Source organism: Corvus brachyrhynchos, unplaced genomic scaffold (genome assembly GCF_000691975.1).
Source record: "Corvus brachyrhynchos isolate BGI_N302 unplaced genomic scaffold, ASM69197v1 scaffold319, whole genome shotgun sequence".
NCBI lineage: Eukaryota > Metazoa > Chordata > Aves > Passeriformes > Corvidae > Corvus > Corvus brachyrhynchos.
The window spans coordinates 1,480,583-1,496,262 of NW_008246065.1; the positions used below are offsets into that span (position 1 = coordinate 1,480,583).

At 45.1% G+C, this 15,680-nt stretch overlaps 1 long non-coding RNA gene across 1 annotated transcript in view; it reads left to right on the plus strand.

The window, feature by feature from the left end:
• The first annotated feature begins 5,851 nt into the window (after nt 1–5,851).
• The window catches only part of LOC108449770, a 23,097-nt gene continuing 13,268 nt past the window's right edge, over nt 5,852–15,680 (plus strand). The window contains exon 1 of the long non-coding RNA XR_001866056.1: nt 5,852–5,974. This is a non-coding gene — a long non-coding RNA (uncharacterized LOC108449770). The remainder of the gene's footprint in view (nt 5,975–15,680) is intronic.

A 15,680-nucleotide genomic window follows, 5' to 3' on the forward strand; every position in this document is an offset into this window, starting at 1 on the left:
GCAGGAAGACAGACCTTGAAAAGGTCTTTCTGTTATGCCTGTGGTAATGCTGAGACTCACTGCCCTGCCTTTGGGTGACTGGCACTGCATTGGTTGAAATACTGAGAAAATCATTACCCATAATAAGTTGTTTATCCTGGTCTTAAGCTTCCCTCAGAGCTATTCCTGCCCCAGTGCTGCATTAGCACTGGGCCCCAAGTCTACAGACATCTTCAAACAGAGAAGCTAAAGCAACGCTGGGGCTCACAGACAACATCTACACTTGACTGAACAGCCTCAAAGGCCTGGGAAAGCCCTGGGGCCATCTGCCAGTGTGTCTGCAGGCCTGGAGCTCAGGCCATGGCAGGGATCAGTGTGCCTGGATTTGGGAGGGATGGGGTCTGCCTGCCCTTCTGTGTGTGTCAGGTTTGCACAGGCTCTGCTTGTAGCTCTTTAATTTCGGCACATCACAAAACTTGGGTTGGTGGGTACCTCACATATCTGAGCTGGCAAACCTTTGTCTGAAAGGAATTGCATTGCAGATCTGAAGGAATTACCCTTTGTTTCAGCCTGGCTTCATCCCACAGCTGATTTTCTCCCCTGCTCCCTCCAGGAAGAACGCCCCATCTCTGGTTTTGGTCCTGGTTTAATTGGCCCCATTTCCCTGTGCCCGCGAGTGTAACCACGCTGGAAGGTAGGGAGGGAAATAGTGCTGGGATGTACCCTGTGGGACACTGGACTGTGAATGGTTGAGGACTCCATCACCCATTTGTGGGTGCTCTGCTGAGGCCGGGTTTGCACCTCTGAGGGGCAGGAGGTGAAGTTTTGGGTGTGTGGTGGTGATGCCCGTAAGACAGAGGGGGTGAGCACCCACCCCTGGCGGCTACAAGCTGGGCTTTGAGCTGGATAAGAAGCTTTTTATCATGCCAGTTGTCCTCCCCTACAGCTCCCCGGGGAAGGTCACATTCACACCTAGGCCTGGGGGTGTTCGTCCCTTCTGATGGGGCAGAACTGGCTCAGCTGTGCTGTCATGTTTTGGAAGGGCTCATAAACTATCAAAGACCCTCGAAGCACCCCCAGATTAATTTCTGGGGCTTTCCACCAGAGGACTGAAAGCTCCCACTTCCCGCAGTGGAAGTACCTGGGTGTTTCCACCTGAATCTGTTCATGATGTGACATTATCCTTCTGGCTGGAGAGACAACTGACAAGTGAGAAGGAGCATTCTCATATTACTAGATTTCTCTTTTAATCTGTATGGTAAAAATATGTTTAATTTAAAAATGCTTGGTTTGGCAGGTAATTGAAAGTTGTTCTGTCCAAAGCCTTACTAAGTAGGACTCACTTTTTGATCTATGCTATTCTAGGTTTTCTGACTAGGAAGGAATCTCTGCCTTTTGTAAGAGATGGAGTGAATATTGGAGTGTACCACGAACAATCTTCTATTTAGAGAGGGAATTATTTCCCTGCAAGTGTCTTTTCATTTGTTTTTTTGGTTTTTTGTGCATATCTAGTCAGGTTCTCCAAGTAAATTATTTGCCTTGTAATTCTCTGCATTGATGAGTTCCTTCACACTCAGCATGGATTTTTCCATTTCCAGTTTCATGCGACTTCTCACTTTGATCCTTGAATTGCTCCTCTCTAGTCCCTTGTATTTATAGGCTATGGCCACCTCTTTCATTCCCCAGTTTGCAAGCTCCACACATCCCATTCTCCATGATCCTTTCATGGGAAATAGCTGCCATGGTTCTGTGGGAGGGAAGAGAGTGGAAAGAGCAGTGATGCTCAGGTTATACTGGTTTTATTATGTGATGAAGCCAGTGTCTCCTTTTAGGAGGCAGTTTTCCCCGTGCTTGGCTTGTGCTGGGCTGAAGTGTGCAAAGTGAATCGTAGACGTAGACATACATTTTGTTGATGTGGCAGTTAAGAGGTCTGAGGCAGTTTGGGCAGTTACCAGTGCTTTTATTTTTAAATTTCAAGAAAGCTTCTTCTCTCAGAATAGATGAAAGACTGTATTCTAATTCCTTCCTTTGCACATTTCCTGAGGCTTTTGGAATGAGCTTGCTTGAGGCACTTTATGGCTTTACCCATTAGGTGGGAACATTTTGGTGTGGAGGCTGATGTCCCAAACCTTGCACAGGGACCCCAAAGGGCAGCGTGAACCTCAGCCCTGTGTGAGCAGTGCCAGATGTCAAGATTCGCCCTGCTGCTGCTGCTTCAGATCATGGACAGACAGGGAAAGATTGGTGGGGAAATTGGATCAACATTTCTTGAAAGCTCTTGTTGAAAACATAGTGCAACTTTTGTGATGGACAGAGTCCATCCCCAGGCTCCTGGGCTGTGAGAGTCAAGGCTGTCGCTGTGGTGGCCAGATAACAAAGCTTAATTACCCTCAGTGCTCAAACCTTTCCAGAAGGCTGTGATGCCTACAAAGATGGGATGATTATAATGGATCTTCTGCGAGGTTAATCTATAGAGATCATGTGTTTGCACGTGGTGATGAGTGATTTGTCACATTCACTGTGCCTGTTTCACCGTGACCTTCTCTCCCTTTGTTCGGCCTTGACCCTTACAGTGTGTGCTGGGGAGGGACAGCTTCCTCCAAGCCACCTGGTACCTGCTCCTGCCTCCACCCTGGGTGCTACAGGAATAACTAAAAAAACCCCCTCAGTGCCTACTGAGTATTATATAAATTCCCTCTGTTCCTGGGCTTTTAATTCAATTGCTCCTAAGTATTTAAAAAAAAAAAAGTTTGCATCCTGTTTTACAATATTTTTGGGAACCCGCTGCACATGGCACATGCTGAAGATGATTTTGAAGTGATCTGAAACAGAAAGTAAAAGGGCAGTTGCAGATTATGACTAGAATTTACTGGGAAAATTTAGTTCAGTGGTTTTTTTTTAAGAGGATGTCTCTACAAATTCAGTTTTGGAAGGGCTGGGATATAATGTTACAGTTTACTGCTGCCTGCCTCACACTCAACGGTTTTAGTTTTAATTCATGATTGTCTCTGTATCTTTATTTTCAGCTTTAAATAAATAAAGAAATAATCCATGGGGAGAGTTTCAATCTGTCAATAGTGTTATTTTCCAAGATGAAATAATTCAGAAAGACAGTCAGTGCTTGGCAAAACTGGCATCTATGAACTAGGCAGACAAGAGAGAGCTCATATGTGACTCCAGAGCTCAGCAGTTAAATGGTTTTGTCTCCAGCTTTGGCCAGCAGATTTTGTGCAGCCACTGCAGGGAGAAAGCAGTGGGGGAGGAGAGGGCAGAGGCTGGTGCTAATGTTTTTAATTTCTCATTTACTATCAGGCAGCACCATATGGAGCAGAACGGAGCATATAGAGGAAAGAGGGGTAGATGCCATTTTTATTCCTTGAGCTCCTTGTCAGAAGACAAGGAAAGTGAATTCTCTGCAGGTGGCTTGAGCCTTGCCAGAAAAGTGGTTTTTTATGATTGCTGATGCTGGTGAGGACATTTTATTTAAGCAGTTGAGTGGGCTTTGGGTCTTTTTTTTTTTTTTTTTTTTTTTTTTGTTCTTCATCGGATGAGTAGGATTGACTTATGCCTCCCTAATATTTTCATAATGTCGGTGCATTATTTTCTTGCTGCATTCAGAAGCATGTTAGGCACTTGTCACAATCAAATATTATTTATTTGGAGACTCGGTAGGATGCCCAGGCATCTGAATGCCTCTAAAAGAAACACCGCTGCTTTGAGTGATTGTGCAGTGGCACTTCTCCTCCCAGCTGTGCCTCGCAATCTCCGGCTGCCAGCAGACCTGTGGTGAGCAGAGACTTTTCCCTGCTCTACTGCTTCTCCTCTGACATCTCTTCCTCCCTCAGGTTGCATCATTTTTTTTCCACAGAACGCTCAAAGCCAAAAGCTTTGCCCTTGGTCGAAAGCTTTGAAATGGCGTGGGGGAGAGGGAGAAGAACTGGCCAGAAAAGCCCTCGATGATCTTGTGTTGTAACTTGTGTGCAGAGAGTCCTTGAGAACTTGTGGGGGCTCTGAGCTCCCCTGTAGCACTGAGAAGGCACTAAAGATGTGGGTAGGAGTAAAGGCTTGGGAAAAACTTTTTAATACAGCATCCCTTTGGAGCTGTGCCATCCTGAACATAAAGCTGTGCCTGGTCTGTGAGAACCAGGCTGCTCCTCAGCAGGGAGGCCCCAGGCAGAAAGCCCCTCTAGTCCCTGAGCACTGAGACCAAAAACTGTGTGTGTTTGTGTGCTTGTTTAGACACGCAGTGCTCATCCAGCTCTCCAGTGTCTCTGCTAGCAGGGTGCCTCTTGAGCCCCAGGGAGCAGAGAAATCCATTGGCACGGCTACACCAGCTCTCCTCCAGCCTCACGCACCCTCGGCTCAGAGTGCAGCAGATTTAAATGATTTAAAAAGCATTATTTGCCAGCTTCGCCCTTTAACAGGGATTAGTGTATCTTCTATCTCTTCCTTGTGCTGAGGTCATTGCTTCATAGCTGCAAGGCTACAACCTCATGACTCCATCTCCTAATTGTGTTTTAGGACTGCTTTCCTTATCCATAATGGATTTGCAGTGCAGCCAGAAATCAAAAGCGATGCTTATAAAAGTATTGGGTTGAGGGTAGCACAAAGACCCCCTCAATCCTCTCTCATGAGTCTCACTCACAGCTCCACTGAAAAAAGATATGCATGCACATGTCAAAAATGTCCTCAATGTGATTTTGTACTGGGAAAGGATGTCCAACTACTGATCTTCCTTTAGAAGTTTTTCCTTCTGTAATTCACTCTCAAAAGCCTCACTGTGTTTTTCCCAAAGGCAAAGAGACATTTAAAGCAGGTCATTGTGTGCTGGGGTCTTGGCTATCCTGTGTGTTCAGGTTCTTCAAGCAGCAGCAGCAATTTGAAAAAGCCTTTTAGTGAGGAGGGTGGGTAAGTGCTGTGATCAGTCTCAAGCTTCTGCTCCTGCCATGCAGCCTCTGTAAACCTAAAAAAAAATGCTGATAATCCTCAGTGAGACATAGTGGAGGAGTGTTTGGTGCTTCTCACAGGTATGGGCTGGGGGAAATTAGTACCAAAAACATCTAAGAAAAGCCTGGTGTGGGTACAAAGCCCATCCTGGCTGGTCTTGCAAGACTTTGGACAAGACACAGTCCTCCTCCTGCATTGTGTGATTGGGACTCTCTCCAGCAGAGCCTGGCACCAGCCTTGGTCGTGGCATCTGGGACTTTCCTGACTCCTTGCACTGCATTATTAACTGCTGGTTCAGGGAGGACACACAAGGGCCCATGTTTTGCAGCCCTGGTCACTGTCCCAAAGTGGACAAGGGTTTTTATGCAGTAACACACAGAAAACTGCTGTCAATCTACATAAGTGCATATTTCTTACCTCTCCCTGGTGGCTGTCTCTTCCTATTTATGCATTACATCCTGGAGCAGGTATTAAAAAACTTGTTTTCCTTGGTGGAGACAAGCACCTACAGGGAAAGCCATCTCCTGATCAAAGCCAGAGAATCATATTCAGGGTTTCTGACTTGGCCTTCCCTTTGAGTTGATTATTCAGTACCTTATTTTTTTTAATGCTCCTGCTGCAGAACAGTCTCATTGCTTGAGTTAGAGCAGTGCAGCAACTCTTGGTGCTTCACAGGGACACGCTCAGGTAACACACACCAGGGTACCTGATCTGCCTGTTTGTGAGGGTGAGGAGTCCTGGGCTGAATCACTGAACTTTTGCCAATGCAAATTTGTTAAATCTTCTGGGAAGTGTTTAGCATGCATGCTCCAACTCTCAAACTTCCAAATTTGTGCAGAAGAAAGGCTTGCTTGGACTCATTGCTAATCTGCAAGAGGTGCTTGCTTGCCTTGTCCAGCTGGCAGCCTTCCCGGATGCTGCATCCAAGTCCCCAGGCAGCAGTCTCACATCACATCACCCCAGGGGAAGGACCTGTGCTGTGCACAGTGCTCACAAGAGCAAGAGAGGAGATTGGAAAGAAGCATTCAAGGAACCCAAGAGAAAGGAGGTAGGTGACCTTGAATTGAAAGGGTCTTTAACCTATTTCTTTTCTGAACCTTGCTGGATCAAGACTAGCTGAAAATGATTTTCTTCTGCTGGTTGCTCAATGGCCTGTGTGAAGTGTCATTGACAGATTTGGCTGTGATGTTGCCAAGCCTTCAAGCTCCCTGTGAGTAACACAATCCTGGCCCCTGCTGTGTAGAGCCTCCCTTACTGTAACGTGAGGCATTGCTTACTTTCCATGATATTTTGGGGGAGGAAGGCAGTTTTCTACCCCACACAATGACTCACAGCTGAGAGAAACACAAAGCCACAAGCCCACGCACTAAGTTTAGTCTGTTGTTTAGCTTGCTGTGTGCGTCTCATGAGACCACTTTCATGCAAGTTGTGTTCACATCCGTCCTTCATTAAGAGAGCAGTGGGGGTTTGCGTAGTGGAGGGTTATTTCAGACGGTATTAGGAGTGGGCTGCAGGAGCTAGAATCATCATACCTAGCTGTAGGTGCTCAGAAGAGGTGGGTCTCAGCTTCTTGTCCTCAGAGGAAAGAGGCATTTGTGCTTTGAATTCCTGGAATTGTTCAAGGCCAGGTTGGATGAGTCTCTGAGCAACACCATGGGGTTGAAGCTGTCCCTGTCCATGGTAGGGGTTTGGGAATAGATCTTTGAGGTCCCTTCCAACCCAAATCATTCTGACTTCTGTGATACAGTGATTTCAGAGAGTGACTCTATTGGTACTTCCAAGTGGGTTTGGGCAAAGTGTTGTCTCCCCTGCTCTTGCTGGCCCAATATTTGGGGATTGGCTCTTCAGGCCCAGCTGGAATCTCTCAGCCTTTTGCATTCTTGAGACCCAAGCTCAGTTCCTGCAGGTGATTCATATGAGCTTGTTGCTACATCTCACTAGTGCTTCGATCCCAGTCTGCTCCAGTAATTGGGAGCAGGGGGTTGTTTGGGGTGACTTCTGTAGTTGACCAGCTCACTTAGGAAACACTTCTCCAGAACTGATCCTAGCATAGAAAGTTGGATAATTCTGTGCTTCAGGCTTTCAATTTGCTGGTGACTTTTCAATGTATTTTACAAAGAGAGTATAAAGGACTGTGGCAGCACTGGATGGGGGGCACACAGAGCATCCCATCATGGCAGCAGGGAATGGGAAGCCCTGAGTCAGCCCCTGGATCCAATCAGGACCGATCCACAGGGAAGCTGGGTTATTGAGAAAGGAATCTGGATATTGTGCCAGTGCTGTTTTAGTGCAGTGCTTTCCATATTTAATGTGGCTAAATGAGGATGACTCTTTAGGAGTGTCTCTGCAGGAAAGATGCTTCCTGTGTGCCTAGAAATTGCCTTGCTCTGCTTGGGTAAGGTCTGAACAGGTAATTAAAAAAAAAAATGTATTTTTTGAGGCAGCAGGTGCTTTCTACAAGGTGTGAAGATTTCACTTGGAAATGGGGCACATCTTGGACATTGCCAAGGAGCTCTGTAGTATTCAAGGCTGTCTCTCCAGTCTGAGCCTTGACTGGTTCAGTTATGTCTAGAAATTCCCATTCAGTGGGTGTTTAATATAAAGTGAATTTGCATCTCATTTCCAATTCTTTTCCTGGTGCTACTGTCTGTCATATTCCCCTGAGACATTTACCTGACCTCTAAATTCATCCGGAGCCTTTTTTCAGAGGTGAGACCTTGCTGTATTTCACTAGGCATCAAGCAGGGCAGCACTCTTCCAGAATTTATTGCAGCTGTGATTTCATCAAAGGTTTTATTCCATGATGTGAAAATCCTGCTTTTGTGCTCCTGTCCCAGGAGCACAGTTTGGGCTTTGCTTTTTCTCTGCACTTGGGGTTTCAAACTATCAGTGGAGGTAAAACCTGTGCAGGTGGCAAAACCCACCAAAGCAGCAGAGAGAGGAACAGGTAATGAGAGGGGGAAAGAACGTTTGCTTTGTCAAGTCTTGAAAAATCTTGAGTGCCAGAAGATGTGGCTGAGGTTTTGAAAAGTCCTGAAGAACAGGCAGTGAAGCCCAGCCCTGCTGAGCATCTCAGTGAAGCCCTTCGTTACCACCTCCTCACTGTCATCTTCCTCCTCGTCCTCTGCCCGAGGCAGCTGACATGAAGAAAGTTGAAGGGGCAGCGTTCTTCCACAGATGCTGCTGCTCTGACTGCTTAATTTAGCAGCCACTTTGGCAATTCCTCAGTGCCCAAAGCTGTTGAAAGGATCCTCAGTGTGGTGAGGGGAAAAAACAAACAAGTCAAAGGCTTCATTAGGGAACGAGTCCATCAGCCACGGCTGGGGGTGGGAGATGAAGCCCTTTGCTTTGCTGGGGCTCTGTTGCAACTTCTCCTGTCTTGTATCCTTTGCATTGGCCTCACCTTGGAGTTGCTGCTGGTGACCCTGGTGTAGCTGCCACACAAGCATAAATTGGATGAGAGCTAATTAACTGTCAAAACCCAGGGCAAAAGACAATAAACCCCTGCTTCACCTCCTGGTGGGTTTCAGTCTTTTCTCTTTGATGTGACAGCTTGTCCTCCATTCCCTTTGCAAACAACTCACCATTGCAGGGGAAATGCAATACAGCAAGGCAATCCCTTATCACCAGTGACAGCAAATAAACATGAAAAATGGTCTTTGAAATACTAAAGGACAATGATCAGAAAGGTTTCTTCTTTCATCCTAAATCATGATGTTTAGCACTCAGCTGTAGTATTATAAGTTATTTATAAATGTCTTGGCTTGTTAGGAAATATGTGTTTATATATAAAGATAAATAATGTTTTTAATCAGATGATAGATGTGCATGTTGTGCATGGGGAGGGGGGAGTGTGGAGAAACCAAGGCAGAATTGGTGTAATATCCTCATCCTAATGGGGAGGCACCTAACCAAGCAAAATACTGCAAAGTGACATTTTCTCCTAGGCATGAGTAACACAGACATGTTTGTATTGAAGGAAAGCTCATTAAAATTCCTGATGGAACAATTTTCTGTCAGAAAATGAAATTTCATCAAAATCAGAATGTTTTACTGAGAGGTGTCAATTGCGCAGATATTTGCAGCCGAGGAATGTTTTTGTTTTGGTTTGGAAAGGTAAAATCCTTGTTTCTGTGTTTGTTTGGATTCTTCACACAAAATGTTGATATACTTTAGCAGGATTTAATTTGTTACATTGCTTTGATGTTCTCAAAACAAAATTTTAAAATGTATCAATATGGATGCGTTCAAAATTGGATTTTTTTTGGATTCATGAGAAATTTTAATTTTTTTTTTTTGGTTCTGATTCAATGGAAAAACATGCCAGAATGTCAGTTTCTCATATGACACAAGTTCTGTTTTTCACTCGATTCCAATTATAGCATTTGGATTTTAAAATTCAAAGAAGCAGAGAAAAACAGGAGGCAGGAACAAGATGTGTCAAACTCACCTTTTGTTCCCCCCCTCCCTCAGACACATGAATCAGCTTTGGCAAACTCAGCGTTTTCCAATGTTGTTATTGGAATTGGATTATTGGTGTATTATTATTTCCATGCTATTGTAGGCACATTCCTAGCTGGGCCTTGTGGGGATGAACTTTTTTCTGGGAAAGCTCAGTCCCTACACCTGAACGTGGGATGCAACCTCCTCTTCCCACTGAAGGGGAGGTTTTGCATGTTTTTTTGCATGTTTATTTGCGGATTCTCATTTCTGCTGCTTGTGAGGGATTTTTGTCACTTTGCTGATTGAGTGTTTGGAAGGAATGGAAGCTGCTGTTCTCTGCAGGCTCTGGGGCATCCTGCTGCCTTGGTGGCCTGAGCTATGGAGTTTCAGGGTCTTCTGTACAGTGAGAGCTGCTAACAACAGCTTGAGAGCTGTGGAGGCAGCAGGAGGCAGCTGTACCCAAAATGAACAATCCCACCCCTCAACAGCAGCTGCTGTGCTAGAAGCTTTTATTTAGAAACAACTCCCAAGTCTTCCCCGGACTGTTTCACAGTGTGAGCATGATTCTGTGTGATTTGTTTTCTTTGCAAAGGAGTTGTAACACACTTTGGAGAAGCCTGTGAACAGTTATAGGTGCATCTATTCAATGGTTTGTTTATCTTGCTCTGAGGCGTAATACCTTTGGAAGAGTACTTACCTTTTGTAAACACACAGGGAAAACAGGAATGCAGAAAGAGCCAGGTTGGAAAAAAGGATTGCAGTATTGCCTCAGCACCCCCTTACTGCTGCACACACTTTTGGATTATTTCAGGTGTTTCGAGGTTAATGCAGCCTAGCTCAGGAAGTCTTCCAAGGAGGAGAGGAAGCCATGCTGGAAATGAGACTTCTGGAAAACAAGAACATGGATTTACTTTATATAGGATGTTTTTGGTGTTTGAAAATAAATTCTGTGCGGCAAAGGCATTCTCTGCTTAATTACATGATTTTGACAGGTTTTATTCCAAGAAGAAAATGTCACCATTTGTCACAAGCCAGCCTGAATAGGACCTTGTTTATACATTCCCTTTCCATACTACTTTGAATCACACCATAGTAAATTTGGAGCAGCTCTATTGAGGTCACTGGAAAGTCACTTTGGTTTTATATAGGTGGAATTAAAAAGAGTTTTGGCCTGTTGCACTTGAAGTTGTGGCTAATCTAAGACTTATTATAGAAAGTCTTTGGCCATCTTGCCATCATTCAACTCATTGCAGTGTCCTTCCCCACGTCATAAAAGGTTCTGATTTGCTTTTAATTCCAGGGTTTGTTTTGCTTTTGAGGGAAGGAAGACTGTGGTGAAAGAAGAAGGGGGAAACTGTGACCTTCACATGTGATTTTGTTTGGCTTCTGTGTGGTTTTCAGATGGATGGGGAAAATGAACTTGGATTGCAAATGGTTCTCAGTGTGATAAACTGGCTTTCTGGGAACCCCTTCTGAAATGAGCCCTCCAACCTGGAATAGCTTCTTGTGGAAGTTGGGGAAACCATCCTGCACAGCAAAAAGCTCTGCAAATTTTGCACTCTTGTGAGGAACGGGCTCCTCGTGGTGCTGTGAGAAGCTTGGGAAGTGATGGACGGAGGTGTGAGGGTTGATGGGTTGTGCAGCTGCCTGATAAGCCTTGCAGGCTGAAATCCTGCTTTAGGGGACTGCAGTTGTTAGAAATCAGCCTTGTCCAGGTTTTATTGGCTCTGTTGGCTCCTTCAGGGTGACTTTTGGTAGCACACAGCTATTAAATGCAGAGTGGCTCTGACTCCCAAAAAGAGAAGGCACGGTAACAGTCTGTGAGGGCAAAGTCATGCCTTGGCAAAAGATTCCTTTAGCTGAATTGGAGTTAAGTTCTTCCCTGAGGGCAAATACTTGATTTTATTTATGACTCCTGAGTTAGAAGAAAGCTTTCATTTTAGAAAGGTTTCAGAATTATTTCCCTTCTCTCTCCCACTTGTTATATTTAACTAGCTGTGGCACTGACTATCGTTTCACATGATAAAAACACTCTGCTATAGAAATCAGAAAAGAAATGAACCTTTTAACAAACTAAACTTGTCTTCCTATTTCTTGGTTTCCAAATCAGGTTGCTGTGTAAATGCTTATACCTTGGGCCCTTTAAAATTCCCATCACTCCAGTATTTCCCTCCACTCAGACTCTATGTTAAGACTCAAGCCTTTTAAAACACATTTGTTTTCCGAAGATAACCACAGACGTTTTTGTGCCCAAAACCTTTATGCTCCAACACTGCTTACAACTTCAATAATGGGATAACCCTTCAAAGTGGGGTGACCCATTTAACCTTTTCTACTCCGGCTGAAATGCAGAAATTTGAAATCTGCCCCTTCCTTCCCCTGGCAGCTCCCATTTCCCCACTGACCCTGCTGTTGTTTCCTACTGAGTGCAAATAAGTGGGACATCCATGTCCTTGGTTGGTATCTATCCCACATTGTGCAGTGAGAGCCATGTCTGTACTTAGAAATGTGAGGAGAAAGCTTAAAAGGGGCATAACATAGATTAGGGCAGCTAGAGAAATCTTGTTTTACATTCTTCCCTCCCCCCTCACCAGCATCAGAAATCTGAGAAGCCCAAGGGAGTGAGCAGCCAGGCGGGTTTTGCATCCTCAGGACGCTGGTTTGTGCTCAGCTTTGCCAGATTCCTGCAAATGGCTGCACCAGCCTCAGCCTGCTTTGTCCATCTGCCATGGGTGGCCAGAATCCAGGAGCACTGGGTCCTTGTGTTTGATAAAGTTCAGCCTGCTGGGCCTCCCTTGGGACTCCTCCCGTTTCCAGAGCTGAGGGGATCGAGGCAGGGCTGGGCTGGAGGGGGCTGATGGTCCAGCACGTGGTGTGCAGAGGTCACTGAGCTGATGGATACAGCAGGGGCCAGAGGTTTGGGGTCTGCTCTGCACACTGACACACCTGTAATAGAGCAACAGACCCCTCTGATGGTCCCAAGGCTTCCCCAAGGACCTCTGTGTAAGACTCTTCTCATGCCTTGGGAAATGGCTCTTTTTGTCTCTATTCAAGCTCATCTCTGAACCAGCCTTTGTGGCTCTCTAAGGTTTAGCTTTCTGCACCGTTTATTTGTTGTCTGTTCCCACTTAAATTGCCAGTCTTGATGCCATATGGCTCACTTAATAGATAAATAAGCCAGTGTATGCGGTGTAAATATTTTCTTACAAGTTAGATTGCAAATAAGGAAGTTATTTCATGAGAATAAATTCAGTTTTCAAAGTGAGATTAACAACAAAACCAAAAAAGGCTATTTCAGTACTGCTCCAGAGGACTTCACCCTGAAGATTTTGAATGCCTGATGCATCCTTCCTTTGTTTTTTTTTTTTAAATAACCTGACTAGATTTTTAATTACTCTTTAACCTGCCCTTTGGTAAAACTCACTAAGATCTATTGGCATGTTATAAATAGCAACAAAAGACCCGTGCCTTATTTTTTTTTTTTTTCTAAGAAGTGCATGTAGTATAAGAATAAGAAATGTCAGGTGTAAGATTATGTGACATAAATGGTGTAATGGAAAATATTAGGCAACTCTCAGTGCATTTACTGCTGTTCAACCCAATACCCTGAGTTTAAAGCTTAGCAAAGCTGCAAAGGCTAAAACAACAACAACCCCTCTCTCCCATGAACGTGCTCTGGGAGCATCTTACAGCTTATTAAATTATTGCAGATACTATAAAAGGCTGTATCTCAGAGCTCATCTCTCAGATGGGCTCTCCTGTTGTGTACATTGAGCCGCGTATGGGAGGGAGAGGAGAGTCCTGATATTTACTGCCCTTAGAACACTTTGAGGATAACACAGCCCCATCCATTTCTTGAACTCTGCCTTTTTTCACAGACTGCTTTAACCTGATCCTGTAAACAGGGGTGAGAACGGAGGTGTTTAGAACAGAGATGCCGAGAAGTCAGTGGGGAATGGAAAATCTAAGGAGGGGGTGGACGGGTTACAAGCTCATCCTCTTCGCAGAAATCTGGAGTAAGTTTGCTTGTTCAGAATGCAAGTCAGGTATATGAACATATTTGAATGTTGTTTTAAAAACAAGGGTTTAATGCTATGCCATCTTCCAGAGCTCAGTGTTACATGTGTCTTTCGGGATTTTTTTGGTTTGTTTTGTTTAAGCAAATAATTCCAGCTATTCATGGCTAAGCAGGACTCCAAGCTGATCTCAGTACCACTGGGTGGGCAGAGATGGTGAGTAGTGGGGACTGTGGCAGTGCCTCCCAGCAAACTGAGATCCCAGGGCTTCCCCCTGCAACACAGCACTGCCTTTCAGAGAGGAAGATGTGGCAAGTGATACCCGGACCAACCAAAGAGGAGATCAAAGCTGAAACATGATGTAGCCTTAGGTGACTTGTTATCATCTCACAGCATGTAGGTTGTGCTTGGAAAAGTTCTAGCCCTTATCTAATGGAATAAATTGTTCCTGGCACTAAGTGTTAATGGCCTTGGGAGTGAGAGGACTACTGAAGCCCAGAGATATGAGGAGCATCAGCTGAGAGTCTGACTCTTGTGCATTTTGGAATTTAGGCTTCTAGTTCAACTATTGTCCTCTGAAGATAAACCGTCAGGCTGAGTCAGGCAGGGAATATTTCAAGGGGGAAGCGGCTGAAACAGAAGAGCTGCCAGTGATTTTATCTAATCTTCCTTTGAGAAGCCAGATTATGGCTGCCAGGTCTGCTACAAAAACCCGGTTGGAGTTTGCTCTTGGAAGAAACAGTAAGTCTGAGGGAGATGCAGCCGTGTGCTGCTGTGATGGACTACTGAGGCATAGGTCTGTTTTGTTTGAACGGGATATGCAGCTGTTTCAGGCTTCTTGGGATTTAGCCACGCAGGATTTTGCCACGGAGTGTGAGCAGAGCAGGCTGTGAAGTGAGGATTTTGGCAGGTGGCCGGGGCTGTGTTTGCAGCTGAGTTTCTGACCTGGTACTGCCTTTGCCCTGTCTGGTGTAGGGGAGGCTGAAATTAGTGTGGGTTGTATCATCTTTTGTTCCTTCTCCTGGGCACACACAGGCTCCAAGCACTGCTGATACAAGGGTTTTGAAAGCAAATGTCCCAGAGGCTGTGGGAGCTGGCAGGGAGCCGGCTGCCCTGTGGGCTGGAGAGCTGGGACTACCCAGCACAGCTCTGTCCCTGCACCAGCTGGGAATGTGCACTCCTGACACTGAATTCCTGGCCTTGGTTCAGTCACAGAATCAGGGTGTGGTGGTGGGGAGGAAGAGTCCACTTCTCACTGAGCTGTTGGTCTCCAGGGAGAGTGGTGTTCCCAGGAGGATCCCTGTCACCTGGCAGCAAGGAGAGCCAGGATGTGTCCTGACAGAAATCCCAACATTGTGTTTCTTCCATGCTGGCTGCCTCTTCTCTTCCTGTAGCCTGGAGTGTCACTGGAGCTCCCACTGTGGTGTTTGCAACTCAAAGGGTCTCAGGGTTGGATAAAAAGTGTAAAGAAATGAACACTTTTGTGCCCTGTGTCATATGTGCTCGGAATGATCTGCTGGCAGAAATTTAATTTGGTTTCCAGTAATTTGAGGTTATGGATAGGATTACATCTCCCAGTCAGAGAGACACATTAATCAAGAAATAGGCCTCTTAATCCTCCTTTCAATTTTAATGAAACACTATAAAAATGCCTTTCACCAGGGGATGTCAAGTATCAGTTGTGCTTTGATTAACATGCTTTTGTGACAGGTTTACTGTTGTACCATGTACCAAGTTATTTAGCAACCTAATTTAAGCTGTCTGTCAAGAGAAAACAAGTACAAAGAGAGCATTATTTTCTCATTGGACTTGCAATAACAGACTTCTGTATCTACAAACTTTTTTTTGAAATGCTGGTTATTCCACACCCGTTGTGACATTTTTAACCTTCAGAATAAATGGGTAAAGGCTGGACGTGACACACATCACACTGTCCCCTGAATGGCAATTAGGAAGGAGATAAGAAATCGGAAATGTTTTTGCAGCTGATGTAAGTTAAGCACTTGCCTTTCTCACAGCAAAGCGGAGTTTGGATCAACTCTTCTGGAGTATAATGGGTGTAAATCTGGAGCAATTGAGAGGAGCTCTGGGCCCTGAATCTCTAATCCTCTCTTCTTCTTTCCTGTCCCCCTTCTGAAGTCAAAACACATTTTCAATGGAGGCTTTGTGGTTTGAGTTGCATTTGGCTTCTTATCTGCTCAGTTTTTTCTAATGTGGCTTGGTTATATTAGATATGAACTTCCTTGTGGCTGGAAGCCAACACCTGGAAAAAACAGACTATTCTCTCTCTCCCAG